Below are 21,963 nucleotides of genomic sequence, written 5' to 3'. Positions count from 1 at the left end.
AACAATGGCCGCAAGACTGGAAAAGGTCAGTTTACATTCCAATTCCAAAGAAGGGCAACGCCAAAGAGTGTTCAAACTACCGCACAATTGCGCTCATTTCACATGCCAGCAAGGTGATGCTCAAAATCCTACAAGCTAGGCTTCAGAACTACCAGAAGTACAAGCTAGGTTTCGAAGAGGCAGAGGAACTAGAGATCAAATCGCCAACATTCGCTGGATCATGGAGAAAGCAAGAGAATTCCAGAAAAACGTCTATTTCTGCTTCATTGACTATGTTAAAGCCTTTGATTGTGTGGATCACAACAAACTGTGGCAAATTCTTAAAGTGATGGGAGTACCAGACCACCTTACCTGTCTCCTGAGAAACCTGTACGAGGGTCAAGAAGCAACAGTAAGAACCAGACATGGAACAACCGAGTGGTTCAAAATTGGGAAAGGAGTACGACAAGGCTGCATATTGTCACCCTGCTTATTTAACTTATATGCAGAGTACATCATGAGAAATGCCGGGTTGGATGAATCACAGGTCGGAATTAAGATTGCTGGGAGAATTATCAACAACCTCTGATATGCAGACGATACCACCCTAATGGCAGAAAGCGAAGAGGATCTAAAGAGCCTCTTGTTGAGGGTGAAAGAGGAGAGTGCAAAAGCTGGTTTGAAACTCAACATTAAAAAAACGAAGATCATGGCATCTGGCCCTATCACTTCCTGGCATATAGAAGGGGAAGAAATGGAAGCAGTGACAGATTTTACTTTCTTGGGCTCCAAGATCACCGCAGACGGTGACTGTAGCCATGAAATTAAAAGACGCTTGCTCCTTGGGAGGAAAGCTATGGCCAACCTAGACAGCATAGTAAGAAGCAGAGACATCACCTTGCCGATAAAGGTCCGTCTAATCAAAGCTATGGTTTTCCCAGTAGTAATGTATGGCTGTGAGAGCTGGACTATAAGGAAGGCTGAGCGCCGAAGAATTGATGCTTTTGAACTGTGGTGCTGGAGAAGACTCTTACGAGTGCCCTGGACTGCAAGGAGGTCAAATCAGTCCATCCTAAAGGAAATCAACCCTGAGTGCTCATTGGAAGGACAGATACTGAAGCTGAAGCTGAAATATTTTGGCCACCTAATGCGAAGAGAAAACTCTCTGGAAAAGACCCTGATGATGGGAAAGACTGAAGGCAAAAGGAGAAGGGGACGGCAGAGGATGAGATGGCTAGATAGCATCACCGATGCAATGAATATGAACTTGAGCACGCTCCGGGACAGACTGCAGGACAGGAAGGCCTGGCGTGCTATGGTCCATGGGGTCACGAAGAGTCGGACACGACTGAACGACTGAACAACAACAACAACATAATGTTGTACATTCCACTCTCCTTTTCTGATCCAGGAGAAGTTCTAGTCTTAGCACCAACCAGGTTTGAGTTCCTTCTGGAGGAGAGTGCTATGCAGACTTAGAGCTGGATCCAGATTTACACTGGATTAACTGTTCTGATAGATGTGGACTTTCCCAACGCCTTCCTTCCCGCAATAGTTCCTCCAACCACCTGAAAATTCTAAACAATAAGTCAGGAGACCCTGTTGGGTGGGGGAGCTGTCATGGAGGGAGAGGATCCCCTAAAATCAGATGGAGAGACCTTCCAAGAGCAAAAAGGACTTGTGGAAGGCAGATCCTGGATCCACTTGGAATAGACCCATTGAAACCTATGGGACTTCAGTTAGTTGTGGCTAACTTAGGTCCCATTGATTTCAATAGGTCTAAATATGATTAAATCAGGGTCCAACCATATGGTATGTTTGTGCTCTTTGGTTTACTTATAAATGTACAAGTAGAGGACAGGTGGAAGCAAGCAGTCTAGGCACTCCTATCATGTACTAGATCTACTAACATCAGATGTCCAGGGAGAGGCACCCCACACCACAAGATCCTTCCAGTCTTTTGTTGACTCTATGCTCTTTCTCATCTTCTGTCTCTGTTCCAAAATGGCTATTGTTCTTCCTTGGAATAAACACATACTAGATCAGCCACTGTCAGGGGTGTTTCTGAGTGCAGGGACTGGGATAGCAGTTCAGATTCTGAAGGAGAACCATCAGACATGAAGGAGGTGTTCCCCAGGCTAGTCCAGATATGAGTAGGCCTGCTTCTGAGGTTACAAATATACAGATGGCTGAACTTGAGGTTCCCTCATCACCCCCGCCCCCCATGAGAGGCAGCGAACAGGAGATTGACGTAATAGATGCCAGGCACAGGTGCAAAGCAAAGAGAGAGAAGGCCGGGGCAGAACTTAGATGGTCTACTCGATTGGCCTTCAAGAGAAGCTGCACTTAGAGGCCTCACAAGAAGAGAGGGCCCTCCCCCCCTTAAGTTAGGCTAGCGAGACTGCCTCCCTCTCTAAATGGCGGGCAACTCTCGTAAATTCCATTTGGATCTCCTGAGGGCATTCCTGGTTGATGGAGAGTTTCTCTGAGAATTTGCGTCTGTATGACCCTGTGAAGTACTGGATTAAAAGCTGTAGACTGAAGCCTCTTGTCTGTGCATGTTTGGGCACTGAAGTGAAGTGGGGGCTAAGGGAATTGTGACAGCCACATCCTGAGCTGTGGGGTGGGCTGGCTGTGCCCCTTCCAAGTTCTGATGGCTTTCCCTTTCAAAACATTGGGGAGAGCTCTCAACTATTTCCTGACCATTAGTTCTACTGAGGAAGCATCAGCCAAACACTCTGGCAAGTTAATATGAAATCTGCCTGACAAAGGAATGGATGGTTTGCTGCGGTAACAATATTATTCCTTGAAAAATCATGTCAGTTGTTATATATGGCAAAGAGAAGCTACATTCTCTTATTTGCAGCTGCTTTGTGAGTTCCAAGGGCCACTCCCTATGTTTCTTCATGGAGACCACCAGGGGAGGGGGGAGTCGCCTTTCTTCCACATGTTGGCTCTCTCCACAGAGGACTGTAATGCATGGAGGACTATAGTGCCATCCCAAGCTTTGGACACAGACAAAAGTCTAAAAGGGGATACCTATGCAAGTATAGGTGTAGAAATGCAAATGCCTTCCCACATGATTGGGAAGCCAGATCACATGAAGCACCAATACATGTATATCTGTATGCATATAGATGCTCCTTTTCAGATCTTTGGCCCTGTGTATGGAGTTTGAGGGCAGGACATGTGGGGCACTGTGATGTGGGTGGCTAGATTAGTACTGTGATCCTGAATCTCTCTCTTCTACATGTGCACTGTATGAGTGCAGAAGATCTGAAAGCAATTTGTGTGTCTGCCTAATTGAATGGAGAATCTCCATGCCACCAGCTGCTAGAAGCATGCAAATAATGGGATTTCTTTACACAACTAGACCAATGCCTGCGTTAAAATGCTTGAAAACATTATGGTGCCTGTCTAGCATACCATCATGCAGAAATGGTTTGTAGGGACCTCCATATAGAAGATGTAATACAGTCTCCCCGAAACTGGTGCCCTCCAGATGTGTTGAACCACATCACCCCCAGCCAGCATGGCCAATTGTCAGGGCTGATTGGAGCTGTAGCCCAAAACATCTGGAGGGTACCAGGTTGGAGAAGGCTTGTGTAGTGGATAGAGTGCTAGATCAAGACTGGGCAGACACAGGTTAAATCCCCACTCAGCCATGAACCTTACAGGATGACCAGTCACTCTCTCAACCTCAGAGGGCAGTTGTGACAATAAACGGGGAAAGCGTGTTTGCTGCCCTGAGCAATTTGGAGGAGGGTTTGAGCAGGGTTCAAAGATGGAGGTTCCACATAGGGCTGAGCTGAAATATTCACCTGTTCTTTTTCAGTGATTTTGTGTATGTGTGTTGTGAAAATAAAGGCATTTTCAGGAGTGAGGGTGAAATATACCACTTTTGGGGTGGGGCAGGGTGCTTACCAGTATGAGAAGTAGAGGTATCCATGTTTTCCCTCCTCCCCCCAATATCCCTGGGAACAATGCTACATCATGAGGTAGCATTGCTCGCATATAGGCATTCTATGGGAGAATGGTGACATGCTGCTGATTGCTTGAAACTAGGGAGGAACAAATATGTCGGTCTCGGTCTTGCTGAAATTGTCAGTTTCTTGGGGTCAAGATCGTTCCATCCCAGTACAAGATTGTGATTTTGGGGGTTGCATGCACCCACTGACTAAGGCACGCTTGTGCATATTTTGGAAAGGTAAGCATTTTTCTTTGCACATTTAAAAAATGTGTACATGTTGTTGAAGACATTTCTTAAAAATGTGTGGAACTCATTGCAAGCTCAGGAGTCTACCAATTTCTGACTGCAAAATGTGTGCAGGTCTGGGAGCTGCAAATTGGATAAATCCATTAAAAAGCCTTGTTGGAGCAAATGTTTCACACATCCATACTTGAAGCACTGGGGCTGCAAAACTTTTTTTTTGGGGTGTGTGTGTAGTGGATCTGGTACCAGAAGAACTGGTGAGGAGTCTCAGCTGAGCTCCCACAGTTGTGTCCTGTACAGTGTCCTGAATGCATAGAGATCTGTATAGCCTAATAGTCAGTAGATTTTAGCAGGCTTTGGCTAGGTAGGCCCCTTGATGACAGCTTCCATTATAGTGGGCTTCTCACATAGTTTTAATTGGTACCAAGTAAGTGCAGCTCCATATGTCAACAACTGTACTTATGCCTGATTACCTCACCCATTTGAGATAGGGAGTAGTGTCTTATCTCACCCATAAGCTGGGAGGTTCTCACTCCTAAGTTGGAATGTTGGGGCCTCTCTCTCTCTCTCACTCTCTCTGGAAAGGCAAGTAATTTCCCAGGCTCGGATCTTTTGAAAACTTCGAGAATATGGGAGAGAGCTATATAAGCTAGAGAACAATGCGGACCAATCTGGTCTTGCTCCAAGGAAGAATAGCGCTGCCAGCCTGAAGAACTTTTGTCAGTCCTGGAGAGTGTCTTGTATAATTTGGGGACTCAAATATACAACCAGCTTTGTCAACTGGAGGGATGTGAGCTTTCTTTGTATATTCTTTCTGCCTCCATATATCATCTTTGTGTACTTAATAAACTGTTGAGCTGATCCATTTGTGGTTTGTCTCACTTCAGCAGCCACAAATTTGGTTTGATTGGGATCTAAGTTAATCAGGATCCAATAAATCACGTCAGGGGGATAAAAGAAAGACAATGAAGTTGAAAAGCCATGGGTGCCTCATCTTATACTGGCAAGCCTCCCGCTCACTCAAACATTATTAGAATTCAGAGTGCCAGTCCCCAAAGTTGCTGAATATTCTTCCCCACTCTTGCAGGGGTCAAAAATGGCCGAGCTGTGTGTGTGGGAAATATGCAGCTTCACATTGTGCAAACAAGTGTTTGCCCTCTTATTCCTAAGCATCCTCTTGGGTTCACACTTCATATTCTTCATTTTCTCTAACAGGGGCATATGACTCTATTGAATTGGGGGATCCAACTATTTTGGAGTGGGGAATGCCAGTATTTAGAAGAAAAGAGCCAGTAAGAATCTTTGGATGAAGCTCTCTAAATAACAGACTGTTTTTGCTGCTAATTGATTTCCTCATTAATTGCTTGGAGGTTTGTGAAACCTGCTTTAATTTTTCTGCTTGTCGCAGTCCAAGCGCTACAAGTATTAGTCTGTGAGACTATGATACCCTTCAATCAGTGTTTACAGTGCTATATATTCACAATGCATCTGACATATTTTCGCACTGGAATCCTTTTGCTCTGTTGTTCATTATCTGAAACAGGAATAGAATGACTGATGCGTTCACTGCAGTAGTACAAAAATACAGATTCCCACCCACTGACCCTATTACATTTCTTTCAGATTAATGCAGAGACCCCCCTCAGCAATGTATTAAAAAAAATCACTTTTGCTGCAATCCTATGCACATTTATTTAGGGGTAAGTGTTGATGAACACAATGGGACTTACTTCTGAGTAGACATGTATAGCATTGCAGTGCTCTTTTACCCTGTGTGCGGCTAAATAGCTTTTCACAACTATGGGGAAACTGCTCTTTCACTGGGCAATTCCATCTATGGGATTTCTTGTTTTTCTTTGCAAGTGATTATATTTCAGGGCCTAAGGAACTCCCTGCATCTATAACTCAGAGTTCCACATGCTAACCCTTTTCCATTGCCACTAATTGTCGTAGTATACTTTGAAACCTCCTAGTAGGAAAGAACAGTGCCAGCTGCTCTCCAAGGTCTGGAACTTGACCTTGGAGGAGAGGGCGTTTCAGCAGGCAGGGAGGGAAGGAGACTGTGGAGGCCAGGATATGAGTTATCTTGATGCCTCGCCAGCCTTCTTCCCTCTGTCTCTGAAGCGCCACAGCTAGATGAGCAAAAAAGTCCATCTAGCAAAAAATGCATGGTGGGAGGGCAGGGAGGTGAAGATCTCCTCCGCTGCTCCTCCTGCCCTGCATTGCATGATCATAAGCCTCTGAGTTCAGGGGCTTACGATCGTCAAGAATGCAACCCATAGGATTGCACTCTAAATGACTTCTTTTACCTCAGCCTAAATTCACTAAATCCCCACCCCAGCCAAATACACTCACAACCAGTCCAGCTCTTGGGTATTGTCTTCCTCAGACACCAAAACTCTTCCTGCTGTACTACTGGCTGCTTGGACAGTTTATTTGATTTTTAATGCTTGCTTGCATAATTTTCTTCTGTTAAGATCTTATGGCAGCTTCCTGGCATAACACAGCCACCTCCTGATCTTCACCAGCAGTGCACAGTTACCATACTTTAAAGGAATAGCTTAATATCCAACCCTCGTCTATCTACCTTCTCCTCAGCCTCTCTCTAGTTCTTCTACTACCCACCACACCCACCACAATCCCTCTCTGACTGACCACCAATGCTAGCTAATGCTAACTATCAATTCCTTTACTATCAACGGTCATTTCTCACCTGGCTAGAACCTCCAGCCAATCAGAGTCTGATGTTTCCCAGAGCAATCAAAATTGAATTGACTTGAGCCAGGCCCCATCTATAAATAAGAGAAGAGATTGTTTCTCTCCCCTTTCAAAACTGCCACCAAGAACTTACTACTAAAACAGGTCTTCAACACTGTAACAACGCTGGGCCTGAGGCCTACACAGCTACGTTATAGCCTCACAGAGGACACACCAACTATTTAATCATTATAGAACAGCAGTTATTTACGTGACATTTCTTCACAGAAATGTTGTTGCCTTTCCTTCCAGCCTTTTCTGTTTTAGGTGTTGTTATCCCTAGGCATGCACTGCACATAGGCCATTTCTCCTTCTTCTCCTTTTGGCTTGTATAGAACATGCCTTTGTTTATATACTCTTGAATCTTAAATTGCAGTGCTAGCACAGACCTTGTACTATAAATCAAAACCTGATGTATATTGAATCAGACAAAATTACTGCTAAAAATCAGTTTTATTGTACAAGTGTCAGTATGTATTGGAATGGAATGGGGTGGGGTGGGGAGGGGAGGGGAAAGATCTCTTGGATGGAATTCTGCTTGTTCTTACTGATTGTGAAATGACAGTGGAAGCTACCTTGGCATGCGAAAGAAGACAGGATGTATTTTTTTAAAAAATCTAGGGTTCAATGTTTCCATGCAAAATTAAAACCTAATGTGAGGACAATTTTTAATTGCCACAAATCACTAACAGAATTGAACAACTACTATCCTTTCTGGGATGTGTATGACCAAAGGAGTAGAGGTCACTAATGCCAATCCCATAACTCATTCATGAACTTGGCATCGCATCACATGTAAAATTCAATCATAGAGGATTAATCTATCCATTGTGGCTAACAGCTCTAAATGGACTTATCCCTCATGAATTATGCTAGTCTCCTTTTAAAGGCATTACAATAATTACAACACTGCAATAATCACTTTCTAAGTTTTTCCATCACAAAATATAAGATGCTTTCTCTCTCTACAGATTACAGAAAAGACATTACAGATAAGAGCTGGACACCAAAAGATGGGATGATATCAAATTTGTCTAGGGGGGTCACAGGGTCATGGCTTCAACACATACCATGTGAGTAAGCATCTGTTTTTCCTCTTTCCCACAATCCTATCTGCCCTGATAGAGAATATGAATGTAGTCACAATGACCATTAAAGAGTAAATAATCTTCTGAGTATCTGTTGCATAATTTTAACCATGTATGCTTGTTGCTGTTTTCAGGCTAGGTTCAGTTCTCCTGCTTCAGCTTTCTCATTTGGCAATTTAAATTTTTATTGGCGGTTAGTGGTACAACACATGCTTTGTGATCATGAGGTCCCAAATTCAATCCCCAACATCTCCAGTTAAAAAGATCAGGTAGCAGGTAATGTGATTTGGCTCCTGCCTCGGACCCTGGAGAACCACTACCGGTAGGAGTAGACAGTACTGGGTTATACAAGGTCAGACCTGGACAAATAGCCTGACCTTTTATAAGGCAGCTTCCTATGCTCTCTAATGACATTAAATATATCTGCATAAAAGTTATTTATTTAAATTTATATCCCACCTTTCCACAAAAAGGTGCACACAGCACAATAATAATAATAATAATAATAATAATAATAATAATAATAATATACAGATTAAAACAAAATCTTGGTTAAGGCATAACATTAAAACCAATCAATTAAAAATACAATAAAATACATCACCAGCATCCAACCAGTTAAGCTCCCTTCAGCAGCAGGCCATCTTACATGCCAAAGAAAAAGAAATCCCTTGCCTGAGTGTTTAGCTCAGATTGGTCTATGTTGGGGAGGGAGATCCAGAGACTCTTCAGCTCTGATTCTGTACACTGCAAGATTTCACCTCAAACAGGCAGATGGAATATGGAATAAAGTATCTTCCGTCAGTCTGAATGGGTGGGAACAGAATTTGTGTTTTCTACAATCTATTAGGCCAGGGATGTTGAACCTCAAGCCTGGAGGCCAAATTTGATCCACCGGTGGTTCCAGTATGGTCCTGAAGGGTTCCCTGGAAGATCACACCCCCTTTCCCTCATCACCAGGTTGTTCTGCTCTCCCCCGCCCCCCAGCGACCACCTGTTTGGTGGTCTTCCAGCTTTTGTGTTATTTCTTCCCCATTCTAAAAGGTTGAAATGCCTGTCCTAATGCTTAGTTACTAACAGTAAGTCCTTGAAGTTAAGATAGGCTGATTTTTTTTGTATTTTGACCTACCCCCCACCCCCCAATGGAATACAGGCCCTTAGAGCTTCTCTAAAATTGAGTTCAGCCCTCAGGCTGAAAGAGATTCTACTGCCCTGTGCTAGCCAAGTTCTGGTGGAATGTATAGGCAATTTCTATACAGAATACACTGTTTCTATAGAACAAGATTATATACCTGCTTGTAACTATTTATACTAGTAGCTTAATCCTTCTGTTGATTCAGGCAGGTGTGCAAGTTTGAATTTTCATCCAGTTCATTACTATATAGTCATTCTTGAGTTGGTTCCACTGATTTTGTGCCCTTACTGCCTTCCTTACACCCTTCCCATAATTTTGGCCACAATTTAAAAAACAATTCAGATGTTGTCTGTCAGCTATGACTATGAAGCCAAACAATCCTGAGGTGATATGTCAAAACCATCGTACACAGCCAGAAAGGTTGAGATTTGGCAGGGGATTATTCAGCTCTTATGAGCAGAACATCTAATGAGTCTGTGTAAACAGCCTGTGTTTAGATGGATGAGTGAGTGACTGAAAATCCTTCTCAAAATGGGAGTAATTTCAGTAGTCCCTCTGCTATTAATGCTTATATCTTATGAACTGAGGTTAGACTGAACTACTAGCTGCAACACTGTCTTTGTTGTTGTGATTTAAGGCTGTTATAAATTTTAGGGATGATCTCCCTGCCTCAGAGTGATATTGTGAAGATTAATGAAATGATGATGGAATGATGGGGGGGGGGATGTATATCCTTTAATACTGTGTGATGTTTAAGACATTAAAATTAAGATCACATGGTGGGTTCTAGAAGAAACAAAGAATCATGGTGAGAAATTGTAGCTGTCGAGAATGAATCAGTCATGAATAGTACAGTGTTGATTGCTCTCTCTCTGTATGTATGTATGTTGTTCAGTCGTGTCCGACTCTTCGTGACCCCATGGACCATAACACGCCAGGCCTTCCTGTCCTGCGCTCTCTCCCGGAGCATGCTCAAGTTCATATTCATTGCATCGATGCTATCTAGCCATCTCATCCTCTGCCGTCCCCTTCTCCTTTTGCCTTCAGTCTTTCCCAGCATCAGGGTCTTTTCCAGAGAGTTTTCTCTTCGCATTAGGTGGCCAAAATATTTGAGCTTCAGCTTCAGTATCTGTCCTTCCAATGAGCACTCAGGGTTGATTTCCTGTAGGATGGACTGATTTGACCTCCTTGCAGTCCAGGGCACTCGTAAGAGTCTTCTCCAGCACCACAGTTCGAAAGCATCAATTCTTCGGCGCTCAGCCTTCCTTATAGTCCAGCTCTCACAGCCATAAATTACTACTGGGATATATAAATATATACATGAATGTATGCATGTGTATATTTAAATTTAACTCTGTTCATACTGGCACATGCACATTGTCACTAAAATACACACAAATAAAATATATTGCAAAATTAAAGTTTTGTACCAAGAAATAGATAATATACAGTTACCCAATGCCTGAAAAATACAAAGTTCATTATCCTGAGAGTCTGATAATCTTCCTTTTTGCTCCATGTAGACCAAGTGGTCTTCTTGATTAGTTTGCTTTCCTGCATAGACCCGTGGATGGATCCAGATTTATGCTGGATCAAGTGGGCTTCCCCACCCTCTCCTTCCCATGGCAGCCTCTCCTTCCTATGACAGCCCCTCCATCCCTTGAAAATGCGACACAGAGTCAGTAGATCCTGCTGAATGGAATGAGCTGTGGTGTAAGGGGGATCCCCCAAAATTGGGTGCAGGGACTTTGTGTGAGTGGAGTCCTTCTCAAGGAAAGCAGATCCTGGATCCAGCCCCACACAGTTTCAATTACATGCAAAAATGGAGTGTGTTTCTAATTGGAGAAGTAATTTTCATTCACAGTTTTGTTATCACTTTCTCATCAAGGAAAATAAAGGATAGCCACAATCAACATGCCCTGTGGGAAAGAATGAAATCCTCAACAGGTCACAAAAATAAGTAACCCCCCACCCATGGTGACAATCTTTCTACCACCCCAAAAGTAAATTTTGCAAGGTTTTCTTTTACCTTGTGCTGGAGACTGCACCTTGTGGCCATTGTCGATCATTTGGTTGCATTTCCTGAGGTCGTATATGTGCAGGCAATGGCTTTGCTAATTACCTTTTGGTTTCTACATTTTAGTCACTAATGAGTTGAGGCAGTGGCACTGGCACTAGCCTCAAAGCCTGGGCACAGGTTCAAGGTTTAGATTATATCGAGCATCATTTGACACATCAAACCATTGCATCAGCAGCTGTAAAGTGTAAACATCAACATGAGATAGTGATTAATTGCTGTGATACAAGTTCTACACTTAGAGCGGATAGGAAGGAGGACAAGCAAGGTCAACCAGGCCATTGGATTTAGTCTGTAAAGAGCTGTGCATGGTGATACCTTGGGAAACTTGGACCCTTTAAGATGATATGCTCCTGCCACCTTCCTTCTCTGTGGTGGCTTCTCTTCCTTCTCTAAGTGAAACTTCTCTTAGTTTCACGGAACCAGAATTCATCTATTGCTTGAGAAGCTGGTGTAGTTCTCAGGGAGGGACCACAGCTCCATGGAAGAGCACATGCTTTGTGTAGAAGGTACCCACTTTAATCCCTGGCATCCCTAGTTTAAGAAAAGGAGATCTGGTAGCAGGTGATGATGGGGAAGACCCTCTTGGTGGGCTTCCCAGTGGCTGCTCCCAGGCTTTGGAACTGCCTGCCGAGGGAGGCTAGGCTGGCTCCCTCTGTGCTGACCTTCCGCTGGCAGGCAAATATGTTCTTATTCAAGCAGGACTTTGGCAGGTAAACAGGTCTGTTGGGTTGGGCGCTGTTTTGATTATTTCATTGTTCCGGGTTTTCAAAATTGTGTTTTTATTGTATTCCTTTAATGATTGTTTTAACTAAGTTTTTATTTTAAATTTTTGTTCTTACAATCCTTGAGTGCCATTTACTTGGTAGAAAAGTGGGGTATCAATCCGTCAAACATAAAGTCCTGCTGCCAGTCAGAGTAGACAATACTGGGGGAGATAGACAAATATTCTGACTTGGTATAAGTCACCTTGAATCTAGTTTTCAGCTTTGTCCATGGATGTATCTCTAGATGAGCTTGTGGAATGAGCTTTCCAGTGAGGCTCTCCCCCAACACCTAAATTGTGCTGCTTTCGGAGCCAGGTGAAGACCTTTTTATTGTCCCAGGCATTTTAGTTTTTCAGTTTCTGTTTTAGAATCATAGAAGAGTAGGGTTGGACGGGGCCTAGAAGACCATTGTGTCCAACCCCCTGCTCAGTGCAGGAATCCAAGTCAGAGCATCCCCGACAGATGGCTGTCCAGCCTCATCTTGAATGCCTCCAGTGGGGGAGAGCCCACTACCTCCCTAGGGAATTGGTTCCATTGTCGTATTGCGCTAACAGTCAGGAAGTTCTTCCTGATGTTCAGCCGGAATCTGGCTTCCTGTAACGTGAGCGCATTATTCCGTGTCCTGCACTCTGGGATGATGGAGAAGACATCCTGGCCTTCCTCTCTGTGGCAACCTTTCAAGTACTTGGAGAGCACTATCATATCTCCTGTCAGTCTTCTCAAGGCTAAACATGCCCAGTTCTTTCAGTCTCTCTTCATAAGGCTTCATTTCCAGTCCCCTGATCATCTTTGTGACCCTCCTCTGAACCCTCTCCAGCTTGTCTGCATCCTTCTTAAAGTGCGGTACCCAGAACTGGACACAGTACTCCAGATGAGGCCTAACCAGTGCTGAGTAGGGGGGAACTAGTACTTCCCGGGATTTGGAAGCTATGTTTCTATTAATGCAGCCCAAAATAGCATCTGCCTTTTTGACAGCCACATCACATTGTTGGCTCCTATTCAGCTTGTGATCTACCACAATTCCAAGATCCTTCTCGCTTGTAGTGTGTTTGAGCCACATATCGCCATCTTGTAACTGTGCATTTGGTTTCTTTTTCCTAGGTGCAGAACTTGGCATTTATCCCTTTTAAATTTCATTCTGTTGTTTTCTGCCCAGCACTCCAGTCTAACAATTTAAACTGGTACTGTATTTTAAATCTTTGTAGTACTGCTAGGTTTTTTTTGGTTATTGTTTTTTGTTTTTTTATACTGAAGTTTTAAACTTGTCATTGTTACATTGTATTTTATTGTCTCATGTTTTATGGTTTTAATTGCTGTGAATTGCCCAGAGAGCTTTGGCTATTGGGCGGTATAGAAATGTAATAAATAAATAGGGGCACAATGATATGCTGGCTGGGATATGCTGGGAGCTGAGGGACTTTTTCTGTCTGAAGATGCAGATGATTGTGCCTTAAATAAATAAATAGATTGACTTCCAGGGCAAGGCATTCCAAACCCTAGGAATGCCCTATTGTACGTTCCTGCAAGCCAAGCCTCAGGCACACCTAGGACATGCCACAGGGCCTCTCCAGGTGCCATTAGAGACCAGCTAGTCTCATATGGTTGGAGGTGATGCTTGAGGTACTTTTATCCCAAGCCATTTAGGGCTTTTGAAGTTCATAACTAGCACCTTGATTAAGCCCAGGAGAAATAAATTATAAGCCAGTGTAGGGGTGTCACAGGGTTTAAGCAAGTAAACTGCTGGTTAGTAAGTTTACATTCCAGAGTTGCAGGACACAGATGCTGTTTTCAGGTTCTAATCTCTCACCAGGCAGGGCAGGCCCAAGACATTTTGTGGTGCAAAGTGGACAAGATGGGACTTCTCCCACTTCCCGTTCAGAAGGTTACTGGATTGGTTTCTGAATCTTACTTCAATACTGCAATCTCCACTGTGCATGTGGGCAGCAAGCTAGTTTAGCAGGCACAGAGCAGGCCATGCTTTGAGGGGAACAGCTGAGGGGCTCATGAGGAATGACCAGGCAGGCCTGCCACTGTTTCCCTTACACACACCCCAGCAATCCTGCCTGAGGTGGCTGCCTCACTCTGTGTAATGGTAGGGCCGGTCCTGTCACCAGGGATCTTTGTGGGTGGGGAGTAGAATGTAAGCCACTTCTTTGAAAGCTCAGGTAATAGCAACTTGACCTCACTTAGCAGCTATGAACAAAGGGGAATTAAGTTTAAAATCCAAACTCATTTTCCTGGATCCATCAGGATCCTCCTTGGAACTGGCCTGGATCACAGTTCCATGCCAAGTTATGTTGAAGTTTGGTGTATGAGATGAATGGGCTGATTCTGCTGCCTCAAAGGTCTTTTCTGTAATGCTTCTCAGTATAATCCAAGCTCAGTGGAACAGAAGAAGCACCTCTGAGGTTCTCAGTTCCACTCACTACTAGACTGTAGTTGTAGCTTCTGGCTGAAGACATAGGTGGGCTTCCTACCTGCCATTTAGGCAGTGGTGGTTCTTGCTAGTCCCTTTGCATATGCCAAGTCCCTCCCACTTCCAGGTATGTGGCAATGGCCTCTTACTTCCTGGCGGGTGCTTTGTCTCTTGTGATGTCATTCCAACATTTTCTATGACCTCCACAACCAATATCAGTCAGGGCTCTGCCCATATTCCAAAATGGCAGCAGTTTTCCATAGTTATTTCACCCTACAGAGCTCCAGCCTCAGTTAATCATCAGAGCAGGATAAATAAATTAAACCAGAAGTGCAAAGAAAACAAAACACCACTGCCACTAGGCCTATTCAAACAAGCAGAATTACAAAGTGCTAGCCATTTTTGCATCTCTTTAGAAAGCTTTGCAAAACAGTTGCTTTGCAGATCAAAAGATGTGAGCCTGTCTTTTGATCCTGATAGTGATAAATTATAGGATTGACTGATATATCAAGATGACTGATGCCATCCACTCAGATGAACAGGTTTTTCAAGCCTGATTTATAATGAATACACTAGGCAACTTAAGAGCTATTCAGACATCATATGGATGTGTGAAGGGAGAAGAGTGGAATTGCATATGCCTGAATTCCATGTGCTCATTACAAGGACTGAAAGAGCCCCTGAAGAGAGGAACACAGGAAGCTGTCTAAGCAGACCCTTTCCCCACATAGCCCAGCAGTGTTTATTCTGACTGGTGGCGCTCACCAGGGCAGAAAAGGCTGTTTTCCATCACCTGCTACCTGAACCTGGAGATGCCAGGGACTGAACTTGGGACCTTCTGCATGCAAACAAAGCATGTACTGTACCACTGAGCTACAGTCCTTTCCCATACATATAGTTGTATATGTATCACAGAGGGTTCGCTCCATGGAGTTGAGACTGCCTGCTTTTTCAGACTTCCTGATCATGTGTCCTGCTTCAACAAAGTCCAGCTCTTTGTTGTGCAAACACAAAGCTCAGTGCAATAGAGAAATCAAAGCAAGCAAAAAGTCAGGCACAATTTACTGGACAAACATGGATTTTCCAGAGAGAAGTCAGAGACATAGCTAAGGTCAAACACACGGGATATCAGTCAAGTATAATTAGAGTTCCAAAAGGCAGCATCAGGCAGAAGTCCAAAGGTCAATAACACAGAGATCCAAACATGAATCAAGGTCAGAGTACAACATACAGGAGCAACAGCACTGTTTCCAGCAAAGGCAAATGCAGGCTTATGTTACCAGAGTCTCCTGAGCCCCACCCAAGGCTCAGCTGCAGTACATTACAAGCCTTGCTCCCAAGGAGTTCCCTCCTCTTGAGGAGTCCTTCTTTGGAGTTGGCGCTTCTTCTTACAAGAGCTCCACTGATTTGGCTCTTAAGGTGATGATGCTGTCTGGGACTGGATGGTCATTCAGGCTCTGACTCTGAAGCAGAACTCCCCTCTTCCTGTGGAGATGGACTCATGGTCCTCTCCCCTGAGGGTCCAGGCTCCCCCAGGTCTCCTGATATGGGTGGCTCCATGGTGTCATCCATCTCCGAGAGCTCTGGCTCCTCAGAGGAGGAAGATTCCTCCAGCTGGGGCATGACATCACATGGAGAGAATGTCCTCCACACACACAGAGGTATACACAGGAGCTTTTACAAACTCTGAAATAAATTCATGGAGGTCAGTGTGGTAAAGTGCATGAAATCAGACTGTGATGAATGAAGAGTTAGTAGTTGTAAGAGAGGCTATCAGCCTCACAGAGGCAGTGTGGGAAGAAGAACTGGTTGTTACTGTTAAGATGGCTGATTGTAGTTAAGAGGCTTTAGGCCTCAATTGCGTTTTATACTCAAATACTTTCGGTTAATTCCTAATATACTGTGTCTACTCTTAGGGGAATCTCTATTATGACTAGGGAGATACAAGAATTTTGTTTCAGTTTGCAAATCGCTCAAAAATGCCCTGTTTGCGCCCCTGAACATGAATGGGAGTACATGTTCTCTGAAAATGTTAGCAAATGCCCAAACATGTGGACTTTTTAAAATTTGGACTTTTTAAAATGTGGACTTTAAAAATGCATACTTTTAAAAAAGCGAACTTTAAAATATTTGCATTTTCATACTTTAGTCAAGGGGGGCAGGGAGTTCACACTGTTGAAAAATGTGCACTTTCCCTATTTGAACGAACAAAAAAAACCACAGGTCACAAACGGGAATGGTAGTGAGCCAAACTGAGCTTTAAAGTGAACTTCAGAGAATTTCAGTGAGCTCCAGCATCCCTGGTTCACCCATCCTTAATTATAACAGGCTCTATGTTAAGGTCTGAATAGGGTTTGTGTTACTCTAACGTTTTGTGTTAGTAATCATGTACCAGCTTGGATTCTGTTCCGTGTTGCCTTTTGAGTTCATGGCTTGTGCTTCTTAAAAGCGAAGGAAAGGCCAAGCATTTTCATCAGTAATATTAGCGGGATTAAGCCAAGAATTAGGCAAGGCATTGCTAGCTTCACTCCATTGTATTTCCCCTACTTGTAGTAGTTTTATGGTTAGACTCCCAAAGATGCTTTTGCATATACTCATTTTTAACTATTTAAATACAATAATAAAAAAACACCCAATACTGGTTAAAAACACCTGGTTAAAAAACACAATGACACTATTCTTTCTGTTTGGTCCAGTAGGACTCCAAATTTCTCTTTGAAGTACTGCTGCCTAGCTAGCTCCCCCTTTTCATATATCTCTTTTTTGAACTTTAAGGGCACAATCCTATGGCTCCTAGACAGCATCTGGGGAACCATAGGATGCTGCAGATCTCCTCCTCTGTTTCCACACACAGACACAGAGCTTTGAGCAGGGAGGAGGAGATCTGATGGTGGATCTTCCTTCCCCCACCCACTCTTCCCTTCATGCCGCTGCAGAAAGCTTCTCTTACACAACTGCGACCTCATAAAAGAAGTCAGAGAGGGAGAAAAGGGGGTGTGCTGGTAGGTGGGAAGGGGAGAAGAGAGGCCAGGATCTGCAGTATTCTACGGCCTCTCCAGTCCCCTCCACGCCCACCAAAAGGTAAATCAGCTATATGAGCTCAGAGGCCTGTCTAGCAGCTTTTTGCATTTTAAATGGAGGAACAGAGGTGAAATTGCCTCCGTCCTCCTCTCACCCTGCCTGGCTGTTGCCAGCAGGACATAGGATAGGCGGAGGGCTCTGAATTTGGAGCCATCTATTGGGAATGCTACCCAAAGGATTGTACTCTGAGTCTATCCTGGGTTTATTGATGCTTAAACAAGCTGGAAACAGTGAGAAAAACCTTCTGTTTCAAGTCATTTTACATGTATTTCTGTGAATGGCTAGGGACAACCAGGCTTTGAAAGGTGGCCAATCTAAATTGCACCACTGGAAGCCGCCTCCATATGGGTGAGTTGCTTGTAGGAACATAGCAAGCTGCCCTATCCCAAGTCATATCACTGGTCTTTCTAGCTCAGTATCATCTATTCCATAAGGGTTGATCCTCAGATGCATGGTCCCAATCCAGCCTGCTTGGGGTCCCAGTCCTGCCTTCCAGAGTTCCCCAGATGGCCACGCCCCCTTCCCCTGGCTGTGCCCCTTCCCCAAGTCTGACTATCGTTTGGTGGTTTCCAGCTTTTACATGGTTCTAAAAGGTTGAAATGCCTCTCATAAAGTCTGGTTACTGGCAGTAAGACCTTTAGGATGCAATCCTATGCATGTTTACACAGAAAAAAGTCATACAATTCCTAGCAGGCTGGAAATCGTAGGATTTTTTTCTTGCCTAAACATGCAGAAAGGTTGCACCCTTCAGCTAAAATATGCTGGTATTTTTGTATTTTTCATAATTTGGCCCTGCCCCTTTGCCTTCGGACCCGCCCACCACTGGAATGCATCCCCCAGAGCTCCTAACATATGAAGCTGCCATATCCTGAGTCAGACTGTTGGCAGATTCTTTTGAATGAGTGGAGGAGGGAAGCTCCAAGCAGTGTGATTTCAAGTGGCCTCCACTCAGAGGCTGTTTGTGTAGAGCCACCCTGAGGACTTGCCCTTTGCCACATGGTTATTTTTACATGCAAGCCCACGCTGTCAAGAACATAACATGCAAAAGTTTATGCGCTCTCTTGCTTATGTATGGCTGACCTTTTTATGAGCTGAGACACAACCCCCCCCCCCCAAACAACCTGGCCTCAAATCACACAGTGAATCATCCCACTTATGATTTCCTGCCACTTTCATTTTGGTCACTTTAGCTTATTCCTACAGAATGTCCCTGCCTCTTGTATAACAATGGCAACCTAACATTATGTTAGATTACTGCAAACCTAATTTATGTCCTGTCACTCCTTATCCATCTTCAAAGGTTTAATGTCTCATTCTCATCACATTCAATGCAGAAAACCTATATCTGTCTGTAATGTAATTATGGTTGTGTTATCACTCCCTACAGTAAATGTCACTAGGAATCTTCTTCTGCTCTGTGTACAATTTCATTTCTTCCTTGATTGGCATTCTGCAGTGGTGTATGTGTCAGGAATCTCTCCTTTCATTTTTGTATGCCTGAGTGGATCTCCACACACACACACCCAGCCCTCTCTCCCTTAGTAAGAAAATTAACATCCAGTGAAGTTGTTAATGCCACTGTAATTAGGCTGTAAGGTCTGATGACTACAAACTTGGGATGGAACTAAACAGAAATTATTTTCTTGCACTGGATGTAGTATAAGGGATATATTTCCTGCATCAATACATCGTTTGTTGTTGTTGTTCAGTCGTTCAGTCGTGTCCGACTCTTCGTGACCCCATGGACCATAGCACGCCAGGCCTTCCTGTCCTGCGCTTTCTCCCGGAGCGTGCTCAAGTTAATACAATACATCATAGCTGCCCTCAAATATATTGGCCCTGATGCTGGAAACAGCAAATGAGACTGAAGATGATGTGCTCACTCAATCGTGCACTCACAGGTCCAGTTCTAGTCACATGCAACTAGCTGCACATAACAATTAAGGCAGCAGAGGAGATGCTCATTGGACTGTGTGTTCATTTCAGAACAAATGCAAATGGGCCCCATTCTGTTCAACTTTCATTCGTTCTAAAACAAATGTGCAGAGGAATGAATGAATACATTTTTTGATACTCATTCATACCTTTTGGGCATGGTGTAAGCTTATAGATAAATTCCTGGAGGAGAAGGATATCAGTGGCTACTAGCCCAGATGGCAATATGCTACCTCCAGTATCAGAGGCAGTATGCCTATGTACACCACTTGCTTGGAAACATGGGCGGGAGCGCTGCTGCACTCATGTCCGGCTTGTGGGTCTCCTGTCGACAGCTGGTTGGCCACTGTGTGAACAGTGAGAATGGTGTAATAAAACCATGGTTGCGTCTGAGGAGGTCCAAGGGTGAAGCAACCTCTAGGTTCTTCTGTATACTGACTCCCTAGAGTTAGGTTGCGGAAGAACAAAACGGAAGCCAAATAGAAGCCATTGCTGCTGCCAAGCCCAGTCATGTCTGTTCCACAAGAGTCCCCACTGGAGCTGCTGGATTGCGGCTCCAGGTTTTTAACGAAGAAGCTTTTTATCACAATATTATTAAAAGTACAAGGAAAAGCCCATGCACAGTACAACGTAGAACTGATGTAATATTCAGCAATAATGCTTGACATTTGTATAAGGCTTTCAAGTGTTCAAAGCACTTCACATGCACTCTTTGGTAGTAATCCTTCAAACAACCCTGTAAAGGAAGCCAGTATTATTATCTCTTTTATTGGAGATGGAGGGGGGTGGGAGGCAGGAGGACTGAGGTGGAAGTAGAATGGTTTCCCTAAGGAAGTGAGTTCATGGCAGTTATGAGATTTGAACCAGGGACTTCCTGATTCATAGCTCAGTCTCTTAGGGCACATGATACTTGGCGCAACAACACTACAAGTGAGAAGGATCTTGGAATTGTTGTAGATCACAAGCTGAATATGAGCCAACAATGTGATGTGGCTGCAAAAAAGGCAAATGCTATTTTGGGCTGCATTAATAGAAGCATAGTTTCCAAATCCTGGAAGGTACTACTTCCCTTCTACTTAGCACTGGTTAGGCCTCATCCGGAGTAGTGTGTCCAGTTCTGGGCACAGCACTTTAAGAAGGATGCAGACAAGCTGGAGAGGATTCAGAGAAGGGCAACAAAGATGATCAGCGGACTGGAAACGAAGTCCTATGAAGAGAGACTGAAAGAACTGGGCATGTTTAGCCTTGAGAAGAGAAGACTGAGGGGAGATATGATAGCGCTCTTCAAGTACTTGAAAGGTTGCCACAGGTTGCCAGGATCTCTTCTCCATCATCCCAGAATGCAGGACACGGAATAATGGGCTCAAGTTACAGGAAGCCAGATTCTGGCTGAACATCAGGAAAAACTTCCTGACTGTTAGAGCAATAAGACAATGGAACCAATTCCCTAGGGAGGTAGTGGGCTCTCCCCCACTGGAGGCATTCAAGATAAGGCTGGACAGCCATCCATCAGGGATACCTTGACTTGGATTCCTGCATTGACCAGGGGGTTGGACTCGATTGTGTTATGGGCCCCCTCCAACCCTACTATTCTATGATTCTATGCTATCTGGGGAATGCTGGAAGTTGTAGGAATTTTTCAGTCTAAACATGCATAGGATTGTGCCCTTAGCCAGTATGCCAGCCTCCCCCAAACCAGTGTCCTCTAGATCTGTTGGAGTGCAGCTCTCTGACCATATTGGTGGGGAATGATGGGAGTTATAGTCCAAACACATCTGGAGGGCACCAAGTCGGGGAAGAATACAGTATGTTATACCAGCTCTCTACTTTGACACATTCAGTGTAGTGCTGTGCCGAAAATTTCTCCCACCTTTTTTTCAACCATTCTCTTTCAATTTGATAGAAAAGAAATTGCTTTCAAAAAGAAATTCAAAGTAGGAGAAATTCTGGAGAAATTCTCATGGGTTGGGTTTGGGGTACTTGTGCTTACTTTATTTATGAGGCGGCTGAGGAGTGTGCATGATTGTCCTGTATTTCATTGTACAATCATCTCTCTGGCAACCTGCAACCTCCGTGGCTGCCTGCACTTCAGTTAAAGCCATCGTGAAGAAGACGACATGAGGCAATTCCTCCCATGGGGCTTTTTCAGTTCTGGAAGCTTAGGAGGCTGCAGAGCAATGGAAAGACGTGTAATAGAGAGAGAAAGCCCACACAGCTCTTTCAGCCTCCTCAGAGTGATTAGGTAAGCTCAAAAATACCACCAAAAGGAATTCAAAATTCTGCCTCAGAAAAGTGGAAGCCTCAACACAGTTGATGCCGTTGCACCTACAGAAGCAGTGCTAAAAACCCTGAGGAAAAAAGAACCTGTGCTACAACCCCTGCCAATAGTCAGCCCTATCCATGAGAAACTGTTGGAGAATTTCTCCTTCCCTAGGAGAAATTTGGTGAAATTGTCCCCCCAACTTCTCTGCCCACAAATAGGCTGGAGGCCATTTGCATACAGCTCTAATTCAGA

The 21,963-nt window shown here is 44.0% G+C and overlaps 1 long non-coding RNA gene across 1 annotated transcript in view; it reads left to right on the top strand.

Annotated features, from left to right (window-relative positions):
- LOC146345025 (uncharacterized) overlaps nt 1–21,963 on the top strand; it is a 58,639-nt gene that overhangs the window by 17,558 nt on the left and 19,118 nt on the right. The window contains exon 2 of the long non-coding RNA XR_014792401.1: nt 7,921–8,022. This is a non-coding gene — a long non-coding RNA (uncharacterized LOC146345025). The remainder of the gene's footprint in view (nt 1–7,920; nt 8,023–21,963) is intronic.

The sequence above is a fragment of the Heloderma suspectum genome, chromosome 5, assembly GCF_057233095.1.
Source record: "Heloderma suspectum isolate Gila_16-S chromosome 5, 16-S_ref, whole genome shotgun sequence".
NCBI lineage: Eukaryota > Metazoa > Chordata > Lepidosauria > Squamata > Helodermatidae > Heloderma > Heloderma suspectum.
The sequence above is the reverse complement of the archived record's forward strand: the minus strand, read 5'-3'. Positions and strand labels throughout refer to the sequence as shown.